Source organism: Cupressus sempervirens, chromosome 2, assembly GCF_028749045.1.
Source record: "Cupressus sempervirens isolate cs-2001-9-10 chromosome 2, ASM2874904v1, whole genome shotgun sequence".
NCBI classification, from domain to species: Eukaryota; Viridiplantae; Streptophyta; class Pinopsida; order Cupressales; family Cupressaceae; genus Cupressus; species Cupressus sempervirens.
This window is the reverse complement of record NC_143119.1, coordinates 427,328,185-427,339,996: the sequence shown is the minus strand read 5'-3', so window position 1 is coordinate 427,339,996 and position 11,812 is coordinate 427,328,185. Positions and strand designations below refer to the sequence as shown.

The following is an 11,812-nucleotide window of genomic DNA, read 5'->3' as shown; positions in this document are numbered from 1 at the left end:
TAATTTTTATGTAGAGAATTTTGGTGAATATTCAATATAAAAAAATAGGCATTGTAGCAGAGAAAAGGTTTGATGTAGAAAAATATAAAAGGGGATGCACTCGCTTAAAACTTCTATTCCTACAATTTTTTGGAAGTTGTAGCTTGTCCTAGTTTTCTCTACCCTCCCAAACTTGTTCTCATGGCTACTAGATTCAAGGTTTTGGTGTGCAGATATAAGCTAGGTTAAACTTGGAAGTGTTTGATGATTTATCGATATTCCCACCTCAGACACTGTGTTGACTGATATGATAATTATATGTTTTGTAATGCTACATTGTCTATTGAAACCTATCCACATTCATTCTTTTCCTCCATTGGGTCATGATTACTATGGAGCAAGCAAATTGTGTGATGGAAAACCATTTGCTATTTTTTTTTGTATGTTTTCTATTTTGTAAGCAATTATTTACATCCTAGACTTAATATTTTTCTTCTTGTTCTTTGACAAAAAAAACATGATGTGCATCTCAATGTTAAAGATCCTAATGCTGATGACTACACTAAGCCACAGGTAGATGATTCACAATTAAGTGATTGGTTAATTAAATCAGGATGTAATTAAAAGCATTCTCGACCACTTTGTTACTAGTGACTGGTCAAAGGTTGCTTGGTGAGGTGAAGCAATGGATGAGAGTGATGAAGATGATGACTCTACCTATGGAGATTTTGAAGATCTAGAGATGGGAGAGAAATATGGAGATGAAGCTAATGATACCCTGGAGGATAGTACAAATTTGAAGTTTGCAAAAGAACAACAAAGACTGAAAAAGCTTGCACTTCGTGCCAAATTTGATTCTCAATATCCTTTTGGCTATTTTGTTTTCCAGTCATACAATGCCTACTTCTAAAGATATTTAGTTTCCATGGTTCATAACATTGTGAAAAAATGCTCTTGGACAACACTGTGGATGAGATCCATCCTTAGGATATGATGTAGGATTACAAGTCCAGAGTTTCCCTTGCATGGGTGACTACATTGCAAGAGTTGGGAAAGTCTATTTCTAAAGAATTAATGGTAAGTAGGTACATAGCCACCTGGGCACAATAAATATGAGCGGGAAGAGCTAAATGACCATCTACTTTAAGGTTGGGAATTGGGATAGATAAATGGAATGCTCAAATTAGTAGTAAATAAATTTAAACAAAAAAAGATTATCAATTTAGCATGAACTTAAAAGTTTAGGTGGTTAATTTAATACATAGATAATAATTTCTCACACACTTCACACATTATGTATAACTAGCCTTCAAGAATGCCCTAATCCAAAAAGATCATCCCAATTCGATTTTCTATGTTTTTTAGTAATTTCAGTTGTTTCTCTTAGCCCTAATTATTTTATTTTCTTGTATTACTTATTGTTTTGCAAATTTCTCAAATTTGAACTCTTCCATTTTGAACTTAATATGAACTCTTTGCTTTGTTGCTTTGTAGAATAATGTAAAAGGTTCCATCATTATCTGATCTACCCCCAATGTTTCTAATGTGTATAATGAGTTACACAATGGTTGAATATTCCTTAATGGTTGCACAAAAGAAAATTAACACCTATTGTTGTGCCTACTACTGATCCTCGATTCTGTTTCTTTATATTGAAGGTCATCTGCTCTTTCTATTATTCTTTCATGTTATCAATTTCTTTAGTCTAAAGACTTTCTCTTCACTCTAAACACCTTTTCTATAGTCTAGATAGTTCTTGTTGTAGAGGGGACTTTAGTATTCTTATTCCTATTCCCCCTGGTAAGTGTCTCAGATATAGTCTGACCTATATGCTACATTTATGTTTTAAACTAGCATTTCTTTGTCAAATCAAGTATACTCTAGAATACTAGGATGATAATAGTATTTTGTTCTTTCAGCATAGATTCAAACTTGCAATAGTGATGGAAGGTTTTGAAAAAAAAAACTCAATTTCCTTTTCAATAAAACAATATCCAATTCATGATTCATGCAAATACTTAGCATGCATTTATTTTTTGGCTGTGACCTTAAAAATTTCATTAAAGTTTTCTTTTTTGATTCTCTAGCTGATGCAATTCATGGAGTTCCTTCATGTTGTTTTGGTGTATTTAGTTCAATCATTACTGAAGTAGGATTTTTTAATTTGCATTTATACTTTATTATTGAATCACATACAATGGATCTAAATCTTTGGACAAAGAAGAGGAGGATGTGAAGAAAACCAAATATCATACAAGTCAAGTTGGACAGAGTGATTTCTTGGATAAGGTGAATGGCTTGTAATTGGTTTAGGGTTGTAATATGACTACCTATAGATGACCAAATGTTTTTGTAGAAATAATTTGTTTTATAATTATCTATCTATAATACAAATGGGAGTTCAGCATGGTGATAACATTACAAAATCTTGAGTACTTTAATTTACGAAATGTCTCCTTTTTTAGATTAAGAAGAGATTGAGCTTCACAAGCAGAGGAATTTAGCTAAGCTTAATGAGATTGATGAGATTACACATGTTGAAATGGAATGATTTCAAACTAGTTCATACTTGAGGTTGGAGGTGCATGCCATGCCTTTTGAGATGGTCAAGTATTTTAACCCATGGCATCCAGTCCTGGTTGGAGGGTAGAGGCAAAGAAAGTGTGGGATACATGCAGGTTTGTTATCTGTCATCTATCACTGGAACCAATCTTTCTAAGAATGATATGTTTCTTAGACTTGAGGATATCCTTATGTATATATAGGTTTGATTGAAGAAGTATAGATGGCACAACAAGGTATTGAAGAATCAAGACCCCATTGTAGTTTCTATTGGTTGGAGACGGTCTCAAACATTGCCTGTTTACTCACTTGAGGATAGAAATGGGTGCCAAAGAATTCTTAAATACACACCAGAACACATGCATTTCCTTGCAACATTCTAGGGCCCTCTTGCACCTCCCAATACTAGGATGGTTGCTTTCCAAAAAAATTCGAACAATAAGGTTTGTCAGTGTTCATAGTAGCTTATAGTTTTATCTAGTACATCTTAGTTTCTTTCAAAGTGTCAAGTTCATTTGACTAATTTGAGTATTAGCATAGGCATCCTTTTGGATCACTAGTACTGGTGTTGTATTAGAGTTTAACCATTCAATTTAGATTTTTAAGAAGCTCAAACTTGTGGGGCACCCCTACAAAATCTACAAAAAATAGCCTTTATCAAAGACATGTTCACATTATCTCTAAAAGTGGCTAGGTTTGAGGGTACTTCTATCAGAATGGTTAGTAGAATCTGCAGTCAAGTGAAGAAGGTATTATAAAAAATTTTATAAATGCAATAGAGTTCTCCTGTAACATATACATTTTTATTTTTTTTGACATGACACGAATATGATCTCATGTTGCTTGCAGGCTGTAAAGACTAGACAAGGGAAGGAAGGTAGTATGAGGTGTACTTTTGAGGATAAAATCCTTATGAGTGATATAGTTTTCTTATGAGCTTGGACTTGAGTTGATATTCCATGTTTCTTTAACCTTGTTGCACTCTCTCATCCTGTAGAGAGTGATCTGAAATGATGATGCTAAATAACACACACAATCAAATCCAAAAAAAACTTGCATTACAAATGGATTTAATTTTGCATGCATGTCTACCAGGACAATCACAACTTAAACATATATTTTTGTATGAGCTTCTTTACCTTTTCTTAACACCTCACTAATGCATTTTTGTCTACATTCCTTTCAACTACTTGCTTCAAAACTATTTTAATCTTTATTTCTTGTTCGAAAATTGATTCATATGGGTATCTCTCTCTTGTAAACTCTCTCAATTTGTTTTCCAGTAGTGATCTATATGTGGGTGTTTCTTTGGAACCATTTTCATTGTGTTCCACCATTTGTGTGCTGCAGAGCGACACTTTTCTAGATAACTCACCTCAGGGCCAAACACATTTAGTACCCCAAAACAGTTACAAACAATCCATTTTAATGGTTCACTTTTCAAGCTCTCGCTAGTGCATTTCTTTATAACTCATTATGTTTGCCTATTATTTATGCCCACCTATTGCAACTGTAGATGTTTCTAAGTGTTTAACCTATGGACTGATGGTTCCAAATGTCTTATGTCTAGAACCCATATGCTTATACTACTACTGAATTTTACATGTTATGTTTTCTGTATGATCCAATCTATTTACCTATGATTTGAGTGCATATTTTAGTATGTATTATTTTTTAACCTTCTTGTCAATAAAACAAATGTAAAGCTTGGGCTAAAAAGTGTCTGGAACATATTTTTAACGCTCTATCCCACAAAATGGTTCAAACACGCTCTTTCTACTATCCAATGTTCCATGTGTATTTATTCCTCTAAAAATACACATATCAATATTTATCAGCAATTAAATTGTATGATTTTCTCAAAAACCTATTCAAATGCATCCTGTCTATGATGAATTTGAATATCTTGGTCATATGAGTGTTAATGGCTTTGTTGGTAGCCCAGACATAAGACTATTTTTAGGACATTTACTACTGATTCATATATAATCAATTAGGCCATTTTACTATAGAACCTTCTCCACATCCTCTTCTAGAATTCTTTGGATAGCTAATATGAATATCTTGCTCTAATACTATTTCATGGCAATTGTTTATATATATCCCATATCTAGATCCCAATTTTTTTGAAGTGTACTTTGTCTATGACCTATGTACATTGTGTTACTCTAATTCCCCCCCCCCCCCCCCCCCTTTTTCTAGCATCTCTCTTATTCTAATTTCTCTATTAGTCAACCAAAGAAGCCATTATCCCAGATGTTTAGATTCAATTTGACAACTAATTTGTGATGTATTTCAAATTTTCATGTAACGCCAAAGCCCCACCACAAGTTATCTGTCTGGTTGAGTTTTTTAGTTAAGAGGTTTCTCAAGACTAATTAAAGGGCTTCATTTTTTTTCTTATAGGTTGGACATAGTATGAAGCTAATTATTGTCTTAGCTTCTTCAATGGAAGCTATCCTGCTTGGTTTTCAGCACTATCTAGTTATGTTGGGCACCACTATAATCATCCCCTCATTATTTTTTCCTCAAATGGGTGGCTCAAATGTAAATTGAAAATGTTACACACTTCCACAGTCTCAAAAACTCTAATAATAGTCCATTATGGAGCTTCCTATGCTTCATTATCTTAATTTTTTTTTGAGGGTTTTGCTACCAATGGAATCCTAATTTCTGTTAATTTAGTGGAAGGTAAATTTGATAGCTTTAATGAGGTTTTTATAGCTCTCAATTAAATAAATTAAATATCCATGTAGGATGAAAAAGCTAGAGTTATCCAAATGTTACTGTTCGTAGTAGGTCTTAACACCCTTTTACAATCGTACTTTGGGACTAGGCTCCCTACTATTATAGGAGGATCATATGCTTTCATTCTTCCCACTGTTTCCATTGTTGGTTCTAGAAAATTTCAAAAAATAATAGACCCGCATGATGTATGTAAGGAAATTAGTACATTGAGTATTCTTCAAACTTGATTTGGAAACATATATGGTTTATTACTCTTTGCTAACCTGTGAATCCTTGTCTGTAGAGATTTATGCATTCAATGTGAGGAGTGTAGGCTGCACTCATTGTTGCATCCAATTTACAAATTATTGTTAGATTCAGTAGCCTCTGGGCTATTACTATTAGGTCTATTTATTTTTTGCATCTTATTTGATCCATAGGCTACAAAATTGTTTTAGATCTCATCACTTTACAGTCTCTAAGGCTTGACATTATTATGTTGATGGTCTTACTCTTCTCAGGTTTCTGAGTCCACTTTTTGCAGTTCCTTTAATAACTCTTTTGGGGCTTGGCCTCTATGAACTCGGCTTCCCTGGGGTATGTATATGAGACCCATTTCCCTAGACCCTGCTTGCTTAATCAAATGTCTAATTATCCTAGATTAATGACATCTTGCTTATAATAGTTTTGCTTGAATGAGTACTTTTTGAATAGAATGCTAATTTGTCTCAGTGACTCTTAATTCATACAATCCTTAATTTAGGATCATTGATGGGTTATGGTTGTGAACACCCAAATCCTAGAGAGCTGTGTGGTGCATCATAATATGACTTTGTCACTTGGATATTAATCTAAGTTGGTGTATGTGCACACCTTTCAAGTTTAAAATTTAAATTTGAGGTAGTAGAGCTAATTGGTAAATAATTTTCATGTAATAAATTGGGGGAGCATGAAATGGATGCTCGCTTTGGTGTTTAGTGATACTAATTAAGCTTGAATTCAGAAAGCATCTCATTAAAATGTTTTATTAGTAGAATATTTAGAGAATTTTAAGCCAATTAATTATTGGGCTATTGAACTTTTAAATCTTGTTATTCATGCCAGTTGGGATTATTCAGCAGATAAACTTGATCTATGGTTTTCAAGGTTTTGAATCCTATCTTTGTTTAAATTTCTACATTCAAAATACGAACTTGGCCTGACCTATATGTAGCATGTTAGTTTATTCAGATTTGCTTATTATTAAGAGCTTTCTTTGGAAGTTATGATTTTACAAAGTGTTTTATACATTTGTATTTGTAGGGCATGAATGGTTAACTTCTTTTTTGATTCAATTTTACCATGTTGAATTGCATGATTTTATTAATGTTAACACTTCCAAATGTTGAAGTCAGATTAAGTCTCCTATTCATTTTGTAATGTTATTTGCAAGTGGCTAAATGCATAGAGATAGGACTTCCACAACTTATTGCATTGGTCTTTTTTTCATAGATAAAACCATTAGAATTTTGAATGAGACTATTAACTATGTCAGTTTATCATTTTTTAATTTTGAACTAGTAGCTTCTAGTTTAAAAACTCATACACAATCTAAAGCAGGAGCTACTAATTCAAAATATTAAATATATGATTTTAAAATTTTTAAATGAGCATTTATTTTGGTTGGGTTCCTGAAAACATTCTTAACTCTTCATGAGATTGGGTCTTTAGGTTCAAATTTAAATTTTTATAGGTTTGATTTAATGATTCTAGTATTGAAAGTATACATGGTGTTTTAACCTTGTACTTGGGTCTACAGATAATGTTTTGTAGTTGGAAAAAAGCATGGTATTTTCTTGAGGTATAGTAGGCACAGTAACTAATTGAATCCCTTTTCTACCATTTCAGTATGCTCGACATATCAAGCCTAGAAAGAAACCTATTTTTGAGTGCTTTGTTGTCATCATTGCTGTCACAATTGTTTGGCTTTATGCTTATTTTCTCACAGTAGGTGGAGTATACAAGCATAGCCCTCAAAAAACCCAACTTCATTGCAAGTTAAACAATTTTGGATTGGTTACACATGCCCCATGGTATAGACTACTTACAAATTGCTCATGTTAATCACATTTTTGAACACAGTTTTCACTCATTCTTGTTATTCTGCAAGATAAGGACTCCCTATCCATTCCAATGGGGAGTGCCCATATTTGATGTAGGACAAGAATTTGCAATGATGGCTACTACTTTTGTCTCACTTGTTGAGGTTAGCTTGTCAAATTCCAAATTCCAGTCTTCATATTTAATTGTTTTGTAGTTACTGACTACTTTGTTAATTATCCATATGCTACAAAGTGCATTTATTGTTGTGCTTTGAATTGGCAGTCTAGTGGTGCATTTTATGTTGTGTCAAGGTATGCAAGTGCCACAACTCCTCCTCCATATATCCTAAGTTGAGGTATAGGTTGGTAGGTGAGGAGTGGACTTTTTCTTCTTTAATTCTCTCGTTCCTCTTTTCCTTGTGTATGGATATTAGCATTATTAGAGGAAGGTTAGGGAGGAGATCTAATAGATGTTTTTTCAGGGAATTGGAATCTCATTGGATGGGATGTTTGGAACTCTAAATGGGTTCACTATATTAGTGTAAGAAGTTTGGCACTTTTAGCTGCTCCTTGGCCCTCAATAATAAGGACTAATTCAGAACTCTGAATTGTGTGTTTTCTGCATGTAGTGAGAATGCTGGTCTTTTGGCATTGACACGAGTTGGAAGTCATAGGGTGATACAGATAGCAACAGGATTTATGATATTCTTCTCTATTCTTGGTGATAATAATCTTCAGTTGGACTCTCTATTCTCTATAGTATTTGGATATTATATTTTAAACTTGATAATTTATAGAGCTGATTTTGTGCTTTTATCATTCTAGGAAAATTTGGAGCAATCTTTACCTCCATTCCAATATCTATTGTTGCTGCTTTACATTGCCTTTTCTTTGCTTATGTTGGTATGTATGAGAAACACATATTTCCATTATGCTCCAATGTCAGTCAAGTTTCAACTATTTACTCATTTCACTGTTTGGTTTTTGCAATTTATGAGAAAGCCTTGGATAAGCTTATGATTAGTTTGCACAAATTAATACTTGTAGTCAAAAAAATGGTAACTCCATGTTGTTTTTTAAGTTTTTTTGATTCTGATGAGCAGCTGTTGGAGGGCTTAGCTTTCTCCAATCTTGCAAGCTAAATAATTTCAAGACAATTTTTATCCTGGGTTTCTCTATGTTTTTGGGCTTATTTGTACCTTAGTATTTCAATGAGTTTACAGTTGCTTCTTGGTATGGTCCAGTCCACACTAGATCCTGATGGGTAGGATTTCTATTCCTCTTTTTGAGGAGCTAGAGAAAGTTGATATCACATTTATTTTGGTGACATTGAGTTGAACTATGACATTTTGGAACTAAATTATTTTTCTAACTAGATTATCTTGCAATTCAACGACATTCTGAATGTGATTTTCTCATCACCAGTAATAGTTGCTAGATTTGTAGCAATAGTATTGGATAACACTTTGCATGTACATGAGAGTTCAACAAGGAAAGACTAGGGTTGGCATTGGTGGGAGAAGTCACGTAAATTTAAAATTGACCCTAGAAGTGAAGAATTTTATGTTCTTCCTTTTAGACTAAATAAGTTTTTCTAGTATGTCTAAAGAATCAACTTTATTATGTTAAGGTTGGAAATATCTCTCTTATGGGCAGGCAGGACAATAATAATTTTGTATTCATTGGATATAATTTCATAGTACGAAAGCCTTAGGTGTTAATATTTTACTACTTTTCCCCGTATAGGGCAAAGTTTTGAGAACTGCCTTAAATAAGTCTATGCCCTAGTCAACAATCATTTATATATTTTTGATGGCATGTGCCCCATACATAGCAAAATAGAGTTGTGAATAGATAGGATTCTTTATAGAGTATTTTTAGATGTCATCTTGATTCAAAACTCTCAAGATGCACATGTTGTGCACAGCTAGCTTAATTTGGAAAGTGTAATTATAAAGCTGCAACGGTAAATCTTTAATTGTTCATGCTTTTGATAGAATTGAACCAATGAGAATTTATTTTGGAACCCTCCTAAAAGAGGGATCAATTCAATTTTTTGAATCTCTGCTTTTCTTAGATAGAGGAGTGCAATAAAAACTATTGTATTTTTTACTAGAAAGTAAAAACTATGACAACTTTAACTTATTTTTAGTATTTACTTGCTTTTTGTTCAAAATAATAATCTTTGCAATATTATTGGTTGTTGGAATGGTACTAAACATTTTTTTAGATCAGGTAGTGATAAATTTACTTGTAGTGTAGTCTTTTCTTCTAGAATCCATTCATGGAAAGAGTAATTGTTTTTTTTAAAATTGATTTTGGCTTACAAATGGGGGAGTTGGTTTGTCCCATCATTAATAACAATATGTTTTGAATATATTACTTTTATGGTCCTAAAGTTGTATTGGTTGCTTGTGAGTTTATCATTTGTGAATGCATGTTATAACTATTTTGGTGGTGCAAAGGTACTTGTATAAAATAGTTCATGGCTTGCAAAGAGACCACATTTCTTTGAGGCATCCTATAAAATAGTTCACATGCCTTACCTATGATTTGACATTTTGCATGCATCCTGCACTCTCTCATCCTGATGATGGATTATAGAGAGTGATCTGAAATGATGATGCTAAAAAACACACACAATCAAATCCAAAATGAACTTGCATTACAAATGGATTGTGGAAATCTGATATTGTTAATTTTGCATGCATGTCTACCAAGACAATCATAACTTAAACATATATATAATGTCATCAGATCTATTATATATATGTTTAAGTTGTGATTTTCCTAGTAGACATGCATGTAAAATTAATAATATTATATTTCCACAATCCATTTGTCATTTTGGATTTGATTGTGTGTGTTTTTTAGCATCATCGTTTCAAATCACTCTCTGTAATCCATCATTAGGATGAGAGAGTGTAGCATGCATGCAAAATGTCAAATTATAGGCAAGGCATGTGAACTATATTATAGAATGCCTCAAAAAATAATTACCAAAGCCCTGGTGAAATTTCTACCAAGCATTGGTCAAAATTTTGACCAATGCCTGGAAGTTTTTGACCAAAGCCTTGGTGCAATTTCTACCAAGCATTGATCAAAATTTTGACCAATGCCTAGAAGTTTTCTACCAAGCATTGGTCAAAATTTTGACCAATGCCTGGCAGTTTTTGACCAAGCATTGGTCAAAATTTCAACCAATGCCTAGTAGAAATTGCACCAGGGCTTTGGAAAGTTTTTGACCAACGGATTGGTTAAAATTTTGACCAACAAGTAAGTTGGTCAAAATTTTGATGAGAAAAACTTTGACCAACCTAGGTCAAAATTTTGACCAATATTGGTCAAAAAAAGAGTTAAATGTACTAGTGATCACAACATAAATTTGAAACCACTAAACTTGGCATTGAATCATCAGTGTCATTAGCTCTAGATGGGTGGGTGAACCCTAGTGACACCCTTGTTCTAGTTGCAGAGAGACTCCATAATTTGCGGCCACCTTGTACTGAATAGACTTCAAGGTGCTTTAAGTGCATCTCAAGGTTGATCTTCCAAGGGTTGTAACTTGGAGCTTGTGGGGGCTATCGATGAAACGTTGAATGCTATAGGATGGCCATGCTAAGGCCTACAATAACCTTTCTCATTTCTAAGGTCCTCTAAGTGCATTTGAGCAAGTGAACCATAGTGACATCTTAAAGGATTGCAAAGATTATTTCAAATTAAACATTGCATCAAAATTTGATAATAAATGTTGTTAAAATGTTATTCACAAATTATTTCATTTGAATCAAATATTGAAAAAAAAAGATCAAAATGAATGATATTCCATAAACATGAACAATACACATTATCCACAATAAATTGAACATTACTATACTAACTTAATATGTATATCAATGTGCACATAAATGAAAAAATATATATCAAAATACATGTATTCACAGATAAATTACACAAATATAAATCAAAGTTCATGTACCCATAGACAAATTACACAAATATATATCAAAATACATAGATCCATATACAAAATGAGGCTGATCATGTCATCAAAATGTGTATAATATCAATGTTTTTGTATACAATGTGGCATATGCGATCTCAAAATGTCTCATGATGCATCCTATGACAACTATACTATGTGGATGATCAAAATGTAGCCTCTTCACTACACTAGGTGTATTAGATGCCTCCTACATAACAAAAAAGGAAAACCTAAAGTTAGACTACTAAATTTATATGATTCTATGTATCTAACATTGAATTACTCAAATACATAATGATCTTTTTTTTAATAAAGATTTATAGCATTAAAATTTCATCATAAATACCTCTCTCATTGACCTCCTATGCTAATCAAGAGTCCTCTCATATGTCCTTGACAATGCTTAAACCTCATTGATTGTGGCCTATGTATGATCAAGTATGTTTGTTAGATGAATCTACAACTTAAACTATAACAT

General features: G+C 32.9%; 1 pseudogene; it reads left to right on the top strand.

The window, feature by feature from the left end:
• Positions 1-664: 664 nt before the first annotated feature.
• Positions 665-8,947, top strand: LOC149572914 (nucleobase-ascorbate transporter 6-like; annotated as a pseudogene).
• The last annotated feature ends 2,865 nt before the right edge of the window (positions 8,948-11,812 follow it).